We start from the raw sequence: 10,502 nt of genomic DNA on the forward strand, positions 1-10,502 counted from the left end.
TAAATAGTCTTTCTTTCTTTTCGTGTTCTGTATCTGTAAACTTTAAACATTTTAATCGCGGGTCCTGTGTGTGTGTGTGGGTGTTTAAACACAATTAAATAATCAGTTGGTCTTTGAAAGGGCCCAAAACTAAATCCCACTCATTTGATTCTGTTCCTGCTGTTGTCATTGGAGTTTTGGTCGCTAGGCTTTAGTGGCCGACGGAGTAACTACACGCCTGACCAGCCAATCAGGAGCAGGGATCCATCTCATTCTTGAAGAGCATTTTTCTCTCTGTCATGCTTTCTCTTATTTTGTAAAATCAATGGTTTTTACAGACGGATTATGGATTATGGATATCACTATATCAAAATACTAAGTCAACAGCTGTAACAATAATGATTGGCCCCCATGTTTATTGTAATAAAATGTCCCGCAAAACACGCTTATGAATGATGTATGAACACCTCTGTAAAATATCTTCAGAATATAGACAGAATATGTGAAAGTGTGAAAGTTTGACGCCTGAGGGACAAAACTAATCTTAGAGAAACGCAGCCTTTTAAAAAAGACATTTTGTAAATTACAGACATTTAATAAACTATTTCACCAGTCTCGTCATACATTAAGGCAATTTGATTTTTGTAGTCTGGAAAATGTTATGTTTAAATATGCAATTTGAGGGTACTGGTCTTACGCCAATCTTTTGAATGATTTTTTAATATGCACATGTCCCATCAGAGGGTCTCAGATGTGTTGTGTTACACTTCTCTCCACAGGGGCAGCAGCTCAGCCACCGCCTGTCCAACCAGTTTGTTAGACGATTGGATCAGAAACTACCGCTTTTTATTTCTTTATCAAATTCACCTTCAGCAGTGAAAGTTACCGTTTGAAGGAAGCGCCTTTTGACCAATTCTGGCACCTCGAGTCCGGCTCACTGCATGTCGAGGCCCCAAATCTGAGAGAAATAACATTGAATGTCCTCGCAGGAACTGTTATTCCTCTGTGTGTCCGTGGGTCACATAGGGCCATACCGAGGCCCAACGAATCACCGCCACTCAACGTGGTCGGGCGGACGACAAGCGGCGCCCGCGGGCCGGGAAGTACGGGAAAGCATCCGGAACAACGGGGGGGAAAGTCCACCGAAATCAGACGTGGAGCCGGAGGTCGAAAGTGGAGGCCCATTGCCGTCTCATAGAGTTTGTCTGTTGGGCTGCCAAACAGCAGTAATGCACGTGGAAGTTTTGGCCAAGGTGTCAAATGCCTCGTCACCTTCAAATGTACGCTTTTTAAATCGAGTTGTTCCCAAAGCGCCGTGAGGGGGCCGTCCGGGGCAGTACTTGGTTGTGGGTCATCTGGATGGTTTGCAGCATTTCAGCTACTTGCTTTGTTCCCATGATTTCAATACAGATTAATTGGTAATATTATCCAATTCTGAACATAACCTATCTATATATATATATATTTATTATTTATATATATTTATATATATTTATCCATATATATATTTTTGGAACAGAATATATGAATACATATATATTTATCCATATATATATTTTGGAACAGATATATATCCATATAGTAGTATCCATATATATTTAGATATGTATTTAATATTTTCGGGACCAGAATATATTTATACATATATATATGTTTTATGTTCCAAAATGGATAATACTATAAATATTAAATAATTAAATTGACAAAAAAAAAGACTTACATTTATTTCAAAACATTTTGGAATTAAAGGGAAAACATAGATATGTTCAACATAAAGAGGAGAGTATGATCTCACTTTGAACCCAACCTCTTTTCAATAAGTCCAAACCTTTAAGACAGGCTTTGATCGACTGATGCTCCTTAATTTCCCAACCACAACAGCAACAACACCATCGGACAACAACAAAGTCTTTTCACAGCTGTAAATTTGTCCTGAAAAGCCACAGTTGGCAGAAGCAGCAGAATAGCTGGTACAGAAGCAGAAGTAGCAGAAGCAGCAGAGCAGCAGTTACAGGAAGTAGCAGAAGTAGCCTTCAGGCCGTGGCGCATGACTGATCAAGCTGGAGGCAAGATCCCAACCACGGTTGTCGGGCCTGCAGCGCGAGGCGAGGCATGGAGGCTCGTTAGGAGGAGCTCTCCTCTGGGGCTCCTCGGGGAGAACATCAGCCAACATCACGGAGCCTCTGACCGCCGTGTTTTTCCTTTTGTTCTTTTCCTTCATGTCTCCGGGTCTCTCATCACGGCTTCTGTAAAGGGCTTTTAATTCAATTTTCAATTCAATTCAGTTTATTTGTTTAGCCCATTTTCAGTAAAATTACAAATGTGTCAGAGGGCTTTGAGCAGTTCCGTGTAGATTACAGACATCCTGACCTTTTGACCTTTGACCCACATGGGATCAGGAACAACTCCTAAACAACCCTTCCTCAGGGTAAAAGGTCAGAACCCTTTGAGGAGAGAACAGAGGAGTGATCCTCCTCTCCAGATGGACAGGTGTCATAGATGTTTAATTCAGAAGGAATCACACACACACATTAAAACATGTGGAACAACACAATGAAGATGAGCTGTTGTCTATGAAGGGGGGGGGGGTGTCCGAACCACCGTCAGCCGAGGGTTGTCCCGCTCTCACGTCACCAACGTCCCCTTTTGTAATTCAGTCGGAGCAATAATGATGTGACTCGTGCTGGGCTTCAATCCAGTCGTCCATGTGGGTGAAACACTTTGCCCCCCCCCCCCTCTGGTCATTCCGCTCATCGTCTTCCTTCCGGAGCTCCAGGGTCCAGAGGGATGTCGTGTTGACGGCATCTCGTCTCGCACTCGCAAAGACAGACAATCAGCATGTCAGCATTTCCTAAAGCTCTGACCTGTCCCCGTTTCCCTGGTGTTCGTCCCTCGGCGCTGACGCCTCGAGACGGTTCCAAGTTGTTTTGGACATAATGTGAATTGAAAGAGTTTCTTGGTGCCAAAAGTCCGATCTTCAGTCCACGGTCCCGTTTCTGAACTTTGACTCTGTTGTGTTTCATGACGCGGGCCGAGGGGACGCTCGGTGGTCGGCGTCCGAGCCGGGAGTTAAAAGGACTACAAACATGGCAGCTAGCGTTACCCGGTGCACGCGGCCTCCCGGCGACCAGGAGCTCGATCTCAGGGACCCCGAACTCCTCCGAGCGAAGTGTGACCGCGGCCCGGACGGCGGCGTGAAGGTCCGCCAGACGGATCCGGCTCCTGCGTCGGTTTAATCCCGTCGTCACGACGATGAAGTGAATGAAGGGTGCACGATGTAACGGGAACACGGGGTGAAAGCGGCGGCGAGGAGTCTTGATCTGGAACGACATGAAATCATCAAAGCCGTCGCCCGATGACGCTCTGCTCTCCGGAAAGGTAAACATTAAAAAATGATTTCATTGTTTTGCACCTTTTTTAGCATCTTTACGGCCGTCAGTGGGTTTCAGTTTGCAGTGTTTTGTGGACGATGTTCGAGTCGCACGCCTCACACTTCATGGCCTTTTAATCCAGGTCCCGTCAACGGACTCACAACGACTCGCCGCCGCTTCAGATTCACCCGGTTTGTTATTCCAGGTTTCATATTAAATAGTCTTTTCTTTTCGTGTTCTGTATCTGTAAACTTTCAACATTTTTAATCGTGGTCCTGTGTGTGTGGGGGTGTTTAAACATAATTAAATAATCAGTTGGTCTTTGAAAGGGCCCAAACTAAATCCCACTCATTTGATTCTGTTCCTGCTGTCATTGGAGTTTTGGTCGTGAAGCTTTAGTGGCCGACGTGAGTAACTACACGTCTGACCAGCCAATCAGGAGCAGGGATCCATCCTCATTCTTGAAGAGCATTACCTTTTCTCTGTCATGCGTTTCCTCTTATTTTGTAAAATCAATGGTTTTTACAGATGGGATTATGAATTATGGATTATGGATATCACTATATCAAAATACTGTCAACAGCTGTACAATAATGATTTCCCCCCCATGTTTATTGTAATAAAATGTCTTATAAAACACGCTATGAATGATGTATGAACACCTCTGTAAAATATCTTCAGAATATAGACAGAATATGTGAAAGTGTAAAGTTTGACGTCTGAGGGACAAAAACTAATTTAGAGAAATGCAGCCTTTAAAAAGACATTTTGTAAAATTACAGACATTTTGAATAACTAGCTTCACCAGTTCGTCACATTAAGGCACTGATTTTGTGTCTGAAATGTTATGTTTAAATATGCAAATGAGGCATTGTCTTACGCCAATCTTTTATGAATGATTTTTTTAATATGCACATGTCCCATCAGAGGGTTCAGATGTGTCAGTTACACTTCTCCTCCACAGGGGGCAGCACAGCCTCAGCCACCCGTCCAACCAGTTTGTTAGACGCTCTTGATTGGATCAGAAAATCTACCGTTTTTATTTCTTTGGTTTCAAATTCCCCTTCAGCGTAAAGTTACCGGCCGTTTGAAGGAAGCGTCTTTGACCTCTGGCGACCTCGAGTCTCGGCTCTTTCACGGCGTCGAGGCCTCAAATCTGAGAGAAAATGTAACACTGAATGTCCCCCGCAGTGAACTGTTATTCCTCTGTGTGCCGTGGTCACATGGGGCCACGAGGCCCAACGAATCACCGCTCACTCAACGTGTCGGTCGGACGACAAGCGGCGCCTGCGGGCCGGGAAGTACGGGAAAGCATCCGGAACAACGGGGGGGAAAGTCCACCCGGGAAATCAGACGTGGAGCCGGAGGTCGAGTGGAGGTCACAGCCGTCCTCAGGAGTTTGTCTGCTGGCCGTCAAACAGCAGCAGCAATGCATTGTGGGTTTTGGCCGTTGTACGTCGGGTACGTTCCCGTCACCTTCAAATGGGCCGCTTTTTAAATCGAGTTGTTCCCAAAGCGCCGTGAGGGGGCCGTCCGGGGGGGGGGGGGGGGGGGTGAATACTTGGTTGTGGGTCGTCATCTGATGGTTTGCAGCATTTCAGCTACTTCTGCTTTGTCCCATGATTTCAATCACAGAATAATTGGTAATATTATCCAATCTTGGAACACAATCTATATATATATATATTTATTATTTATATATATTTTTGGAAGAGAATATATCTTTATATATATATTTATCCATATATATATTTTTGGAACAGAATATATGAATACATATATATATATCCATATATATATTTAGATATGTATTTAATATTTTTGGACCAGAATATATCTATACATATATATATATTTTATGTTCCAAAAATGGATAATATTACCATAAATATTAAATAATTAAATTGACAAAAAAAAGACTTACATTTATTTCAAAACATTTGGAACAAAGGAAAACATAGATATGTCAACATAAAGAGGAGAGTATGATCTCACTTTGAACCCGAACCCTTTCGCCAAGTCCAAACCTTTAAGACAGGCTCTTGATCGACCGAGATGCCCTTAATTTCAACCACAACAGCAACAACACCACGGACAACAACAAAAGTCTTTTCACAACTGTAATCGGTTCCTGGAAAAGCCAGAAGCAGCAGAAGCAGCAGAAGCAGCCGCCTTCGTGGCCGCGTGGCGCTGACTGGCAGCTGGAGGCAAGATCCCAATTACGGTTGTCGGGCCTGCAGCGCGAGGCGGCGGAGGCTCGTTAGGAGGGGAGCTCCTCCTCTGGGGGGGGGGGGGGGCTCCTCCTCGGGGGAGAACATCACGTCAGCCAACATCACGGAGCCTTGACCGGCCGTGTTTTTCCTTTGTTCTTTTCCTTCATGTCTCCGGGGTCTCTGGCATCACGGGGCTTCTGTGCGGGTCTTTTTAATTCAATTTTCAATTCAATTCAGTTTATTTGTTTAGCCCATTTTCACAAATTACAAATGTGCCTCAGAGGGCTTTACAGTCTGTAGACACAGACATCCCTGACCTTTGACCTTTGACCTCACATGGGATCAGGAACAACTCCCAAACAACCCTTCAGGGTAAAAGGTCAGAACCCTTGAGGAGAGAACAGAGGAGGATCCCTCTCCAGGATGGACAGGTGTCATAGATGTCATGTGACCAGAAGGAATCATTACACACACATTAAAACACAGGAACAACACAATGAAGATGACAGAGTGGATGAAGAGTTGGTAGTCGGCATTTGCTTTAGGATACACTGAGCACCTCTCTCCTCTTCTCTCCATCACACATTACTAACTCTGCTTCCTCCCCGGAGTCTTTGTGACTGGTGGAGCTCTAGTGGATCTCGAGTTGGGGTGGAGCTCTGGTGGAGCTCTAGTCGTGGGGTGGAGCTCCAGTGGGGTGGAGCTCTAGTGGAGCTCTGGACACTAAAGTTGTCACAATCTCTGGGATTCGACCCCAGCACCAGTCTGAGTCCTTTCTCTCAGACTGGAACCTGAAACCGGCAGCAGGAGCCATTTAGTTTGTGTTGGTGTAGTTCCACCTCCCGCCACTAGGGGGCGCAGGACCACTGCCCGTTCAGACCGAGGCCAACACAACCAGGAGGAGCGCCAGGGTTTATGTCTTGATTGCTTAACATTTTAGGGAACATACACATGGGGTTGGACAGGGAACGTACATTTTGGTTTGTGTTGGAAAACATACAACTGGTCATTTCACGCCTCGACTACTGCAACTCCCTCCTGGCTGGTCTACCTGCTAAGGCCATCCGACCTCTGCAGCTCATCCAGAATGCAGCAGCTCGACTGGTCTTCAGCCTCCCGAAATTCACCCACACCACTCCGCTCCTCCGCTCTCTTCACTGGTTACCGGTGGCTGCTCGCATCCGCTTCAAAACACTGGTCCTTGGTACCGTGCTCTGAACGGATCGGGCCCCGTCTACATCCGGGATGTGGTCACACCGTACACCCCGGCACGTTCGCTCCGCTCGGCAACAGCCAATCGACTTGTGCCTCCTGCACCTCGAGCTAATCACTCGAAATCCAGACTGTTTGCTGTCCTGGCTCCTGATTGGTGGAACGAGCTCCCCACTGACATCAGGACAGCAGAAAGTCTCTACATCTTCCGTCGGAGACTGAAAACACACCTTTTCCGACTATATCTGGATTAAAACACAGATTAGCACTTCAGTGGCACTTAGATAGCACTTACTTATGGTACTTTTGTAGTTCAACTATGTTGAGGAAATGTTACTTCCTGTATTCTTGTTGTTCTTAGTTTGTACTCTAGGTTGAAATGCACTTATTGTAAGTCGCTTTGGATAAAAGCGTCTGCTAAATGACATGTAATGTAATGTAATAAATAAATAACCTTTCACATTAAAACTGGACATTGCTTCATTCCTTCAGGCGACCAGCGACACGTTGCTCAGAACATCAGATCCAATAAAACAGTTTTACACATCCTGCCTTCTTGGTTTGGACCGTGGTTCACTTTCTGAACACGTCTTGGTGCATCCTCGAGGCCGACCACGTGTACACACACACACACACACACACACACACACTCACCTCAGGGCCCCCCTCAGTGTGAGGCGGTGCTGCCATGGCGACGCTGTTTGAGTGACAGCTTAGCTGCTGACAAATAATGATGCATCAGCATCACCGACGGCCCCACAGGGGCGTTACCTCACGGCTGGAGCCCTGATGTATGGAACTGATACTCTACATGTTACAATGTGTGTGTGTGTGTGTTTCTACCTGCAGGAGATGTGCTGTCCTTCACAGGTAATATCATCCAGATGTAGCGAGGCTGTATTTGAAACCTCAGTCTCCTACACCCTTGCTTTCATGTGTGTGTGTCTCTCTCTCTCTCTCTCTCTCTCTCTCTCTCTCTCTCTCTCTCTCTCTCTCTCTCTCTCTCTCTCTCTCTCTCTCTCTCTCTCTCCCTCCCTCAGGACCTCTTGAAGGACATTAGGCTAACGTTACCAGGTTTCTAATCTCCTTGACCCTCTTTATCCCTGGCAGAACCATTTGGATTGTTTTCTCCCACTAAGAATCCAGAACAACGGACGGTGAAAACAAATCACCACCTTTTGTTTTTTGTTAGCACCAAACACCAAAATAGTAATTACTAGTGCTGTGAAAAATAACGCGTTAACTCACTTAATTCAATTACAGGTTTAACTAGTTTTTTTTTTTACGCATTTAACGCATGCGCAGAATGAGCTTCCAATCCGTCTGTTGTTGGTCGTCGGGACGAAAAAAAAGTCACTTGCAAAATGAGCTTCCAATCCACCTCTTCAATCTGAACTCTGTCCGCTCTCATGCAGACGGTCTGTTCATCGGTAATGATCCTTCCGCAGGTTCACCTACGGAAACCTTGTTACGACTTTTACTTCCTGTAGATCAGGGTCTCAACACGTCGATCGCGACCTGCCAGTCGATCGCGGCGTAGTGTCGGTAGATCGCATGACATTAAAAAGATTGGCCCGCCCCCTGACATGTTCTCTATAGCACGTCTTTGTTCTTTTATTAAACTAAACGTCTGTTGTTGATCGTATCTCCACAGCAGCATGTCATTTCTGTCTCTTCGCGTTGCGTTAACACTTATCGATCTCCGTCTCGCGCGCCACAGAGCTCCGTGCGCGCGCATCGGGACCGAGCAAAAAAAAGTCACATCTGTCCACCTTTAGATTGTATCATGGTGGAGTTAATGGTTGACAAACAAGAGAAAAATGCTCTGTTTAAACATTCTGTTTAGGATGAAGATGTATTAATGTTCCATATGGAAGAAAACTGCTAAATAACTGCTGAGTTGCAGCACCATTGTATAGAAGAATGTATAAATGTATATATCCGTCTTTTGTCATAAATCTCTATGTTCTCACAAAATATACCGAGAATATCGGTAATATGTGATTAATCATGATTAATCCACAAAAACCTGTGATTAATCCGATTAAAAATTTTAATCGTTTCACAGCCCTAGTAATAACGCCAGTTAGCTATGTCGCTAAAGTTAGCCGCTTTCACGAACATTGAAACAATTAATGGCATTTCACTTCTCCACAACATGTGTTGAAGTAACTTGAGCTAAAGACCAGACCATGATATCAGGGTTATTGCTATATATAACATATATGTATATATATAAAATAAATAAATATATTATAAATATATATATATAAATAAATATATGATACATATATTATATATATGGATATATTATAAATAAATATATTATAAACCGATATACATACAGGACTGTCTCAGAAAATTAGAATATTGTGATGAAGTTCTTTATTTTCTGTAATGCAATTAAAAAAACAAAAATGTCATGCATTATGGATTCAAATCAACTGAAATATTATATTGCCTTTATTCTGATTTCTGGGTTGTACTGATTTGCAGCTAAAACTCAAATATCCTATCTCTAAATATTAGATATCAAAAAAGTATACTAGTATTAAAATATATATAAATAAATATATTATAAATACATATATATGGAGATATATATGGATATATATGCATATATATATATATAAATGAATACATAAATATATTATAAATACATATATTATAAATATATATAAATAAATACATATAATATATATATATAATATGTATATTACTGTAGTAATTAGGAGTGGGAAACATCAGAAGCCCTTCCGATAAAATAATGTCACTGAAATCATGACACAATATTATATTGCAATTCATTATTCTTTTTTGATTTTTATTGTACATTTCCACATTCTATTCAACATCGCTGTCGATGATTTGCTAGCAGTAACACTTGAAATGCTAGCTATAATAATTCTTTTTTTTAAGACGACACGTTCTCTTAATCTGCTAACTAACGTTAACCGGGGGAAACAAATCTTCGAAGGACGAGGCGTTTGGAGTCGACTTTTTCATAACGATCTTTTTATTGATTGAACGCGATGATATTAACAGACAGACTCGTCTGTGGACAGCACCGCCGCAGCTCGGCCTCGGTTTGGTTTGGACTCATTTCCATGAAAATCGCCTCTTTTTTCCCCCTGACATACAAACATAGAAATGTAATTTTTACTTTTTAAAGAACACAATAATACCATCTCCATATATCGGTTCATTTCCTCTTCAGCTGCTTCTGCTTTCCTCACTTTTGCTGCCGCCCTTTGTTAGAAGTGTTTTTGCTCCACCATTAGTGTTCTGCATTGGATCTATAGATGAAGACATCTTTATGAAAAGCTTTCCGTCAATACTTCAACGTGTCTGCTGACAAAGTTGCATCGCTTTTTAAAAATTCTATGAGTCTGGGTTAGAAACAATATTTCTCAGTTTATTTATTCTGGTGCTGAAAAATACTGCAGCAACTTTAATTTGCCAGTCAATATTGTATTGTGTGTGTGTATTGTATCTTTTATATACACTGTAAACCCGAACGTCCAAATTAATTAAATAGATTAAGTAGTGTTTACTCAAAGTTTCAGAAAAAGTTCTACTAACTTAAATATGTCAAGTTATTGTAACATGTTCTTCTTTTTGAGTAATTGTAACGAATATTTTTTTATTAAATGGAACTATTTTGTGTATATGTAAGCATAGCTTAAAAACATAACTTTAGTCCAACTTAATATAATTAAGTAATTCT

Source organism: Pseudoliparis swirei, chromosome 7 (assembly GCF_029220125.1).
Source record: "Pseudoliparis swirei isolate HS2019 ecotype Mariana Trench chromosome 7, NWPU_hadal_v1, whole genome shotgun sequence".
Taxonomy (NCBI): domain Eukaryota; kingdom Metazoa; phylum Chordata; class Actinopteri; order Perciformes; family Liparidae; genus Pseudoliparis; species Pseudoliparis swirei.